Here is an 11,683-nt window from a genome sequence, read left to right as displayed (position 1 = left end):
AACAATGACACAAGATTGGATGATAGATTTAACATCTCTGTGAAGAAATATGACATGCAGTGTTATGTAAAATACATCAGTGTAAGACACAGACACACCTGGTGTCACACAATAAAATTAGTGTTTAACCTTAAGTAGATAACATTTCTGTGCATCATGTCTGGTGCCCTGGCCCTTTTCATCTATTTTTAACATATTTTTGTTGCATCACTACTTGGTGTCAAGTTGTAGAGATATGATGATGTCATCTGGGTGAAGTACCTGGCTGCACTGAAAGGATGATCCCTTCCACTTGTTCACACAAATAACTCGAGAATCTGTTGCTCAAACACTTAAATGATTGAAATGAATTCTCAAAAATGCTTTAAGTAAAATGATGATGAATGATGAGTCCTTATCTCAGGCTTGTTTTAGCTGTAGATATATTATAGAAGCAGTGGAGAAACCCAAAACCAAGACCAATTTTACCTGAGATTTTATCATTCCTTCTGACCTGATATTTAATGAGAGTACTGAAGTGGTAACCCTTTCACTTGCAACAAACTGGGCTTTCACATTTCATGAAGGTGACAAAATACGGAAACAAACTGAACATTAGGGTTAACATGGCTCTCCTTTTTCCTTGTGGATCACTGTACAGCAGCAGCAACCCCACACCCTGACCTTTGATCTCACATTATACCTTTAAAAGCATTCCACTTTGCACCTGGTATGGACATTTCTAAACCAGGTGCCACTTTACTGCCATCTCTTGTGACTGATTTACATATTCACTTTAAAGAGTAAGTTAGACATCAAGTCCCACCCATCTCCTCTGTAGTCAGCCCCATACAACCTGCATCTCAATTTCCCAGAAACCTGATCCACTGTTGCAAACCTTGACTTAAATCCTCTCCTGTCATCTGTTGCGTTACATACCATATTTGAGTTTCATCCACCCACCCAACCTTAACTGCAGGAAAGCTAATGGCAGGTGTGGGGGGTCTGTTGAAAGTCGTTGTCTGTTTTCTTCATCAGTGGGAGTCTAGGTCATCAAACCACAAGAGCCTCTGGCTCACCTCAAACAAACTTTGGTTTCGTCTGACTGCCACAAAGGGAGCAGTGTTTGAAGCTTTAAACAAGGGCCATTATTATCATGGTGCCAAAGTGAGAATTTGTGTAAAATCTTTCAATCTGAAGACTTGGTGTCACAGCAGTGTTTTTGGATTTGCCTATAGCAGTGTGCAATTTTTTCACGTGTCACTTGGTAAGTCTACGCAGTCAGAAGAAAATACAAGATCACAACACAACTGACTAAAGACATGATTTTAGGAGCAGGCCTTAAAGGGTTCACCAAAAAAAAAAACGTGTTTTCGACCAAAAAACAGTCGAAGTTTTAATTGTCCAAGTTCCAATTAAAACTGTTCATAGTCAGGTCTATGGAAACTCATAGTATTTTTCAATGCCATGAGCACACAAATGAAAGGCAGAAATCTCAGAAAGGGATTTTGGCACATGAAAACAAAACAATCTATATGGCTCAACACCAAAAAAGCTCAGAACAGAAGATGTTTCTATTGGAATCAGGGTAAAACGAGCCTTTAAGGTGTACACCGTGGACAGTGAAGTTGCTTCAAAGGGAAACAAAGTTTGGGAAATACACAAATTGACTTTCTTGCTGAAAGTTAGACGTGAAGATGATCTTCATCGCTGTACACTAAATATGAAGCCAGAGCTAGCAGGATATTAACTTAGATTAGCATTAGGACGGACATAAAATTAGATGAAACACCTATATTGGCTGGGAGCAGTGACTTCCTGAGTTTTCTCATCCCCATTATGTTGGCAGCACTGGGCTAGCTGTTTATCCCAGCTTGTAGTCTAAGCCACCTGGCTAGTGGCCAGCTTTGGCATACAGAGAATGAGGCACAGAGAATGAGAAAGAACATACTTCCCAAAATGACCAGCTAATGTATTTCTTTAATGCATTAGAGGTCTGACATCCTGATGGAGGCTCAGAGCAGCTGTGTTTTAAAGGATTTCATTTGCCCATGTTCCAGGACACAACACCACTTGGAAAGTTGATGTTGAGTCTCAGTAAACCAGATGCATGGTCAATCGCAAAAGGTATTTGTCTTCTCAAGTGTATTGCCAAACTGACAAAAAGATCATTTGAACCAGGCTGGATTAGCTTGAAGGCTCCAGGGATAAAAGTTCTTGCTAGAATATTCTAAAAGGTGCTGGGATGTGCTCAGTAGGCTCGACTCCATCTTCCCCCCTACTTTATAGATAGCAGACAGATGGAACTAGGCTGTCGCTTTGCTAAAGTTAGCAATGCAATTAGTTCACACACTAATTAGCTGTGAGAGGAGCAGAGGCATACCAGATTTCCCTGGTGTCTAAAACCCGTTTCCCAGCCCTGAATAAGAGTAAATGAGGTCCTGGCAGCAGAAGGAGGAAGTATACAAAAAGAAAAACATGGCAGCTCCTGTTATACATAAAGGTTTATCCAACAGTTGATGTAAGTGTGGTTTAGTTTAGCATGGGAATGGAAATTTGTATTCTTCTGTGTGGTATGACAAGGAAAAATATTTCACATTGCCTAATCAGTGTTTTCTAGAATGACTTTCTCTGTTTCATTGTATATCGGTTCCAAACCACAAGAGGTTCTTCTTTCTAACACACACAGATTTTTATCATTTCCAATCTTGTTGTCGTCAGCCTCAACCAATGAAGACTCAAGCGACATCACTTGAGGCAAATTATCAGACATTCTAGCAGACAGCTTTTTGTCACATATGAAGTTATACTCATCAAGACCTGTAAACAAATCATCAGTAGAGTTCCTTTTTAAGGGATCACAAGCCCAAAATGTTTGGAACCGCTTTTATAGGAGTGCAAACGGTTCGTAGTTTTAATGTACTAACTTATATTTTACAGATCCACAGTATACAGGGGTGGTAGTAGCTCAGTCCGTAGGGAGTTGGGTTGGGAACCGGAGGGCTGGTTCAAGTCCCCGTACGGACCAAGGCATGGAGTGTAGATTGGTAACTGAAGAGACTTCACCTCCTGGGCACTGCCAGGTGCTCTTGAGCAAGGCACCCCTCCCCCCAACCGCTCAGGGCGCTGGTCCAGCACTCATTCTGACATCTCTCCATTACTGCATGAATAGATCTTGAGCATGTGTGTTTGTATTTCAGTCTTGTGTTTAGTGATTACTAACCAAAACAGAGTGTAAGATGTAATTACCCCACTAGGGATAAATAAACAGTATGAATTATTACTCTACTGTGTGTTGCAATCAGGGGAGCTGGGATATTAATTGTCTTACATCAAATGTCTCTCATGCGTCATCTTTACGCAACTCTGCCTGGATAAAATGTGGTTTTACTTTAGGACTAGCGATTCCTGAGAAGGCCACATTTCCACTTGACTGTATTAGTTAATACTTCTGGCCAAGCGTAGCACTTCAAAGGAAAGACAAAATAACAACTGATGAGTGTTGCTTCAATCCGTATATGTTGAACACGTGTGTGAGTGTGTGCAGAGGTGAAACTGCAAACCCTAAGAATGTAGACTAGATCTGAAAACAATTAAAGCTCTGTTAAGGTAGTATAGTGCTGGCATGCATTGCACATCCGGTGCAATTGAGACCCAACAATGGCATGTTATGGGCTGATGAATGGGTCAATGTCATGTGTATTGCTTATCCTGAACAGGGCCAAATGCTTCACTTGACTGACACTCTGGACACATTAGACATTCATAATGGACATGAGTCACAAGAAGGGCAACTTGATGCATTCCACCTTAAATTACATCTCTGTAATTTTAAAAGGATCCTCCTGCTTGTGTTACAAGGTCTTTTCTCAGGATCCCTACTCTTTGCACAGTGTTTTTTTTCTGGATTCGTTCAATGATCAGGTGAGACAGTTTAATAAGCCTAACTTATGTTAAATTATCCGACCAATACTGTACAACCGATACTTTAACAGGAAGATGAGTCATTTTTTCTTTCAGCAGGTGCCAATAGGAACATAAATCCCACATGTTCAACAATCTGGGCCTGTTCTTCCAGACAAATCTGGGGGGAAATATTTCAACTTCCCCTCTGAATCGGGTTTCTGACCAATAAGCAGTGTGAATTTAACATTGTTGTTTGTCTGATAATATAGAAGAAATTCTATGGCACCAGATGAAAGCGGGGGAGGTCTTGTTGGAACATTAGCTATTCATGCACTTGTACTCCCCCGGAGGGACGAGATCAGGAATCCCACCCATTTACGAGAAGAAGGCAACGTCTCAAGGAAACTGATCCAGATCTGAGGGCTCTGGGTGGAGCGTTGCTTAGTTGTTTTTCTTTGACTGCTTTCCTTTTTACAAATGCTTTTCGACATTACCTATAAAGAAATTAACTATTTCTTTCATAGGGATTTACAGTAACTGTCACTCCTATTCAGAGTGACTGTCATTTGAAAGAAACTGTAAAGGTACAGTTTAAAAAAAAAAAAACTCTCAAATCTTCAACGTAAAATTGGCCCCTTTCTGAAGGCCAACTTGTTTTTGTTGCATTGTTGTCATCCAAAGGGCATTTCTCAAATTGCTTCTCAAAGTATAGTCATTATTCTATAGATAGATAGAGAATACCAGCGACAAAGGCCTACACATGTAAAGACCTACACGTTCAAACAGCATGTCATGGTGGTGTTGTGCGTTCCTCACTCAGGAATATGAACATGTGGAATATGTGGATATAAATGATTAACATATTTTAGTATTTTAGTTTTGCCCTGTGTGTATGTGTGGTGTGTCTCAAACTATTTCCTATTTACACATCTGCAGACACAAAGCAAATTAACCTTTTGTTTGGTTTTTCAAGCAACCGGACAGTAAAACCAAAACTATGAGGTGAAAGATGCTAAAATTAGCTCTGTTGGTTGGTAATTATGTGTGGGGTCATCACTACAAGTGGCCATTTTAACGTTACACATAGTCGTGTGAATCCATTTCTATATAAACAGTTGGATTAGCACGTTGTATTTTTTGTGTGATTAAGGCAATAAACTTGACTCTCTCTTGTCTCTCACCTTGTCCCCAAATCACAAATTGTTTCTCAAAGGGCTTCATGTCTACAAAGGTCACTTCCAAATGGCTTTCCTATATATCTTTTCAAGCTTTTATGTGTCTCAAGCCTTGACCTTTCATCCATAAACGCAAACTTTATTGCCCAATCTCCAATCAAAAAAAACAACTTACCCCCTTTACAACACGCTGAGCCCCACGTTTCTAACCATGAACCTCCGCGCAGTGAGACTCCATGTTTAACTCCATGTCCCAAGTATCGACAACAATGCCCCCACAGCACCAGATGGAGAGCCATAAATCACAGCCCCATGCATACCCAGGAGGGTCCATAAATAGTGTAACAGTTCTGAGGGTAAAGACATTGTGGCGAGCCCCTGGTCCCCCTAAGGGTCCAGAGGGCCGAGGCTGCATGTGAGCCACAGGCCTATAACTCTCCCGTTCTTTCAGTGGCAGAGAGTCTTTTTAATGCTCTCATTTACTTGTGAGTAAATTATAGAGGGGAAACACATGCCATGCACTTTCTCTTCAGCTACGGCCAGTGATGATGGTGGCTTGTCTGGAAACGTTCCGCAGAGACAAACCAGATGTCTGGGTGGAGATCGTGTGAGACAAAGAAATGCAGAGATAGCAGAAGACAGGGACGTTGGGCCAAGTTATTTTTCAAGTTATTTATAGGATTGTTTTTACCAATACCAGACGACTGTGTTTTTTCCCCACAATAGGATGGAATAATTGCCTGAAAGTGCTAAGGGTGATAAGTGCTGACCTGATACTATCTTTGCTACCTTGATTTGACACACCTGAACAGACTGATGCTTTCTGCAAACAATACAACCTCTAGGAATTCTCCCTTTAGTTATTAAGTGTTATTTCAGACCAGACTAAATACACTTTTTAATATGTGTTCTAATAATTCTAATACATGTGTTCTAATAATTCTCCTCCAACACTTCCTTGGTAATCGATGCACTGTAAATCCAATCAGTTACAGCCAAAATGAACCACATTCAGATGCTGTACCACAAGAATTGATACATTTAATCACTTCATTATTGTAAAAAGGGGTTCAGCATAGTCGGAGGGGTCAGGCAGTTGTTAGAAGTGTGTTTCTGTTAAACCCCCATGACTGAATCTATTTTCTGAGGCACCTATGACACTCATCTGGACAACAACAATGCCCTCTTTCTCCTCTCTGCCTCACGCTTGGCTGGCTTCTCTGAAAACGACCCAGGGCGAAATAATCCATACCCCTGAACCCCCACACAGCACTCACACATACACAGAAACACACACATGAATACACATGTTGGCACTTAAACGGTCACATGTGTTGGGGGGTTCATTTAGACGAAAGTCTCACTTCTTGTAGAATTTACAAGCACACACTTTGTACTCTGAGGATAAGCACACACCTTAACATTCACACAGCAAATGAAACAGGCGGACAATACACAGGAACACTTGTTGATCTACATGAGCGCAAATCAGAATCAGAAACCTCAAAATTACAACACTGCCCTCATGTGGAAACATTGAAGAAATGTTTATATGGAGCTTTGCTTCATGGATTTTCTTCTTCCCAATAAGTTTTAAAAAGAAAAGTACCCAAACAGTGTCCACCTTTTGACATGGGGGCATAGAATTATTTAAACTGAAGACATAAAAACATAAAAAACAATCTAACTTTCAGTAATGTGGCAACATGTCCAGCGTATTAAACTGTAAACAGACACTGCGTTCTAACTGGAAGCTGTAGCTGGAAACAACTACGTATTGCAATCTAAAAAAAATACAAAAACCTTATCCACAATTTTATTCAATCTAAGTATTGACAATACATTTTGTTTCAAAAGATGTTTATGTATTAAAATACTATTTCAATTTATTGCCAATTCATTCCCAATTATCGTTTGCCACAATTTCTGTTAATAAACCGGACCAATCAAAAATAAAAGACATGCATGTGTGTAATATTAAGATAAATTAATTGATTTATACTTACATTCCTACTTTATTTAAACAGGGTGATTCAATAAGAGTAATTCCCTCTCTTTTGCACAAGCGCACCGTTACACAGGACAATAAATGCAAAGGCAAAACTCCCACAAACATTAAAATTATAAGCAAAAAAAGGACAATACAATTGAGACAGGGTAAAAAAGGGTATTAAAGCACGTTAAATGCAATTTTTCAAATGTAAAAAAGTTAATTTCACATGTAATGTAGGCTATAAGGGAAGTTAATTTGCCGCCTTTGTCCCTGGTTAGGCACAGTATTGGGGATGTGTTTGATGTCTGAGAAGTACATGGCTAAACCTCTACAACAATGACAGGTCAGCTACAGAATAATAACAGCTGGCAGAGAAAGAACACTATCAATGAGAAAGGTATGATCACATGTGCTCAGGTTGTAATAGTATATGTACACACTCCGCTCATATATGTACATTTGCATTGGTGTGTTTAAAGTCATATTGCCCTACAGGCATTTGTGTCTTGTAATAGTGACCGTGTAGTTTGTAAAATAATTCTGCAAACTCAAGTAACATATATAGGGTAAATAGTAATAAACACAATTGATTGAAAAATAGTTCATCATAGGAAGTCTGAAACTGCCTTTAGGATGCAGGAATTGTACAGATGTCGCCTGTCACACCACTCGCCTTACTAAAGCTTCTGTGTGAGTTGCTGATAAGCACCGTTTAGTGTTCGGTCTAAAATCGAAACATCGAGACCATCGTCATAATGAGTGAATATATTTGCTGTGAGGTGGGCAGAGCCGCTGTGCTCTGGACACTATCTGATCTTCAGCCTGCATGTTGAAGCATCCTGGATGCAAACAGTAAACAACCACAGGAACAAGTAAGACTTTGTTTTCTTATTTTGTGCTTGCTTAAAGGCAATTATGTCTGCTAAAAAAATGGGTTTATGTTTAATAGTTAGGTCTACAACATTACTAAATCCAAATATTTGCAGTTTTCTTTTTAATTTGCTATGTTGTGCTGATTGTGTGTCTATTGCTGATGCCTGTATACTGACTAACTAGCCTATTTTTTGCTTCTTTCTATTATTCTCATTTATTATATGTATATATATATATATATATATATATATATATATATATACAGTATATATGTATATATACAGTATATATGTATATATACAGTATATATGTATATATACATCCCAAATGTAAGCTTCTCTGTTACGTTTCTGCATTGATCTAAGGTGCAGCAAAACTACTATATTCTTGTTCCTGTATTTAAACATTTTGCTTTACTGTGTGTTCATGTTTATACATTTTGTCTTAATTAATGGAATTGTTCCTATGGTTAACGATGCAAAACTCAGTCCGAAATGAATAATTCTTTAAAGCCCCTTCTGATACAGCTGGTGTTTACGCTGCTGTATTTACCTCTCAGAAAGAGTGCAATCTTCCACCGACACCGGCCCTCCCTGCAGCAAGTCTGTTTGCTTTGATAAGAGATTGAAGGTGTTGAGGTCACCATTTCGACTCCTTATCTCCACAGCCATTTAAAGGGCTGGTACCCATCATGGCTCTTTAACTTGGGTTTAAACACGTGGAGTTACATCATTCATCCCTTTCTCATTGACCAAAGAAAAACAGTTGGAATATGCTGTTTGTCAAGTGAAAGAATATAAGTTGTAATTTTTTTCTTTATTCTTACTGGAGCACCCTTAAACAAATAAGCCCTTAGAGGGCATCATCTCACAATTTTCTTTCTGAAACTTGAAAACTGAGAATCCAGAGAAATTATTTGTAACCATTATCTGGGTTTGACTGAGTAGACCATTTAAATGATCTTTAAAACAAATGTGTAAAGTATTTCTAGAAGATAGAAGAAAGAAAGCTTTGCATGCGTGTGTGTATTGCTTGATTGTCAAATATTTTGAACGAGTTTTAATATGTATACATAGCAGCCCTGTGGAAAAGCCTTTGACTAACTGCTGCTGTGCATCAGCTTTGTCTCCTCAAAGTAGTCAAAGTATGTCTTAAACCAACTGATGATAAATAAGAGTTTGGCCCAAACACACAGTGAGAAGTTCAATAATAGAGCAACACCTGAGGTAAAAAGGCAGATGGAAAGACAGAGTGGTTAGAGAGAATAAAAAATGGAGATTATATTGCATGTATGAGTGTGTGCATGTGAGTGTCAAGGCCACCCGCAGATGGTTGTGGGTTAATCTGGCTACACAGACAGCCGTGGCAGTGAATAGGCTCGGAGGAGGAAGAACCACGTAATCTGATGTCCCGCCTGCCGCTCACTCGAGCACGCAAAAGTGTTGCTCTGGGTAGCTTCCCTAAACGGATTACAGGACAGCATAAGTCAGTGAAAGGCCACCTGAACACACATACACATGGACCTGCACACACACACACACACACACACACACACACACACACACACACACACACACACACACACACACACACACACACACACACACACACACACACTGTATGTGTACAAGCGTAGGGGATTAGTCAGAAGTGCATTTTTCACACCCTGCAAGGAGCTTATTACCCTGCTGAGAGAGACAAAAAGTGTTGGAGCAGCTTCACATCTTTGACATTTCTCTGCCTTTTTCTTAATATTTGGCTTCTTTCTGCCCTTTAACCTTTTACAGCCATTGGCTGCCTGCTAAATGATTCCCCTTTCTTCCAGACACAGTATCTGTTTCATTGAAGTCTGACTTGAGTATCAGGTGCCTGAGAGTTACTACAACTGAAGGATGGCGTCAAAGGCAGACCTGGAGCCTGAGGCCCAGGCTATAGACAACACACAGGTCGGGACCCTGGACTCATCCGGGCTCGAGGAAACCGGCGACCGGCTGGAGCAGCTGATGAAGAGCATGGGGGTGCTGCTGTCGGACGTGGAGAAGCTGCGGAGCCACTGCAGCCAACAGGCCGCTGAGCTGATTCGTGCGGCGGTGGACCTGAGGCAGCAGCAAGAAGACCTCAAGGAAGGTTACTCTGAGTTGTCCAGAGAGATGCAGGAGATCATAGATACAATGGACGGCCTGTTCAACACCAAGAGTGCCTTCGAAGTCACAGAGAAGCAAGAAGAGAAACTGGACCAGCAGCTCTGAAGGACAGAAAGTGACTGAAGGCCTGTAAGGTTTCTTGTTGAGGATAAAACAAAACTGTGAGGGGTGTGGATATGGTTGTGGAGGTGGAGTGAGATGCTGAGATTTGCTTTGATGGGATTCTTGAATGGTATTATATAACAATTTTTGTTGTGCAAATTGTACTTTTTAGGTCAATATCTGACAAGCATATTTACTGAGTTTGCAAAATGCGTGATTCTGTTTCACTACACTTAGTCCAGTATCACAATGCATACAACCTAAGAAAAATAATAAAGTTGAATCAACACCAAGATCTGTGCTGTTCTCAACCAATGATTTCCTATGACTTCTGCTGTCGTAAATGTTTTTTTTCTGGCCACCCACCCACCAACACACACTCACACAAATGCACCCGCTCACACACACACACCCGCTCACACACACACACACACACACACACACACACACACCTTCCACCACCGATGTATACTTTGTTGACAGTCTAAAGTATATGCGTTACCATCGGCCTGGTTGGCTCCTCCAGCTTCTTCTTTGTTGTATTTCTGGCACATTGTTGCTCTTCACCGATGGCTGTTGGTACATCTTCAATATTCCCTTCCCATCCAGGCTCCACTGTGGTTTCTCACTAAAATAAACCTAAGTAGAGCCTTGAGGCAATGTTTACCTCCCACCAGCTCCTCTGCTGACTTACTAGTCTGCATTTAGTGGTCATGGGATGTGTGAAAGGGACAATCAGTGGTCGGCAACCAGGATAAAAAAAATCAATCAATGGGTAATTTCAAGATGTCTTTTACCCTCAATCTCATTTTGGGTTTCTTATGTAAAGGATATGATTTCTTCAACGTTTGCGATATGCAACCATTAAATTTGTTTATCAAAATGTCCTCTGTATTGGAACAAACAATAAGTTCACTCAATTGTTGCACAAAACCCCATTTTTTTTATTTTGACATATTTAACTAAGACTCATGGCTGCAGACTTGATATAAAACTTGATAAGTAGTTTGACAGCCTAAGGGTTTTAAGTGGAAACACGTGTGCTCCAAATAGATGAAATCACAGTTTATTTTCAACAATAAAAAAATAAATCACGTTTTCTTGGTGGGGGGAAACAGTTTCTCTGTGTGGATGAAACCTGACACTTTATGGGATGTGGTGTTGGTGAGCAGCGAGGGTGAGAAAACAGAAAGCTGGGCGTCAGTGCCTATACCTTCACTAGTGAGGTGCACATCCCTCTGGGCTGCTCGTCGACCAGCTGGGAATTCAATTTAAGAAGGTAAGACAAAACCCGATCTGATGATGTTATTAGCAGTTTACATAATCTATCCAGGTGAAACACTTTGCTGATGAAATGCATGCATTGAACACAAGCAAAGAAATCACCAAGGAAATCTGGAAATGTGTTTGATTTAATGTACTCATCATCCATAATGGACCTGCACTTATGGAACCAGTGTACATCCTGCACTTACTGCTATTGCACTTCTGGTTAGACCTAAACTGCATTT

At 40.2% G+C, this 11,683-nt stretch overlaps 1 protein-coding gene across 2 annotated transcripts in view; it reads left to right on the top strand.

The window, feature by feature from the left end:
• The first annotated feature begins 11,129 nt into the window (after window positions 1-11,129).
• The window catches only part of paplnb (papilin b, proteoglycan-like sulfated glycoprotein), a 5,450-nt gene continuing 4,896 nt past the window's right edge, over window positions 11,130-11,683 (top strand). Inside the window, exon 1 of one of the 2 annotated variants that reach the window (XM_032543407.1) lies at window positions 11,130-11,451. The gene's annotated coding sequence lies outside the window, so the exon portion shown is untranslated. The remainder of the gene's footprint in view (window positions 11,452-11,683) is intronic. The other variant, XM_032543406.1, reaches the window with a different exon arrangement.

This window comes from Etheostoma spectabile, chromosome 18 (genome assembly GCF_008692095.1).
Source record: "Etheostoma spectabile isolate EspeVRDwgs_2016 chromosome 18, UIUC_Espe_1.0, whole genome shotgun sequence".
NCBI classification, from domain to species: domain Eukaryota; kingdom Metazoa; phylum Chordata; class Actinopteri; order Perciformes; family Percidae; genus Etheostoma; species Etheostoma spectabile.
The sequence above is the reverse complement of the archived record's forward strand: the minus strand, read 5'-3'. Positions and strand labels throughout refer to the sequence as shown.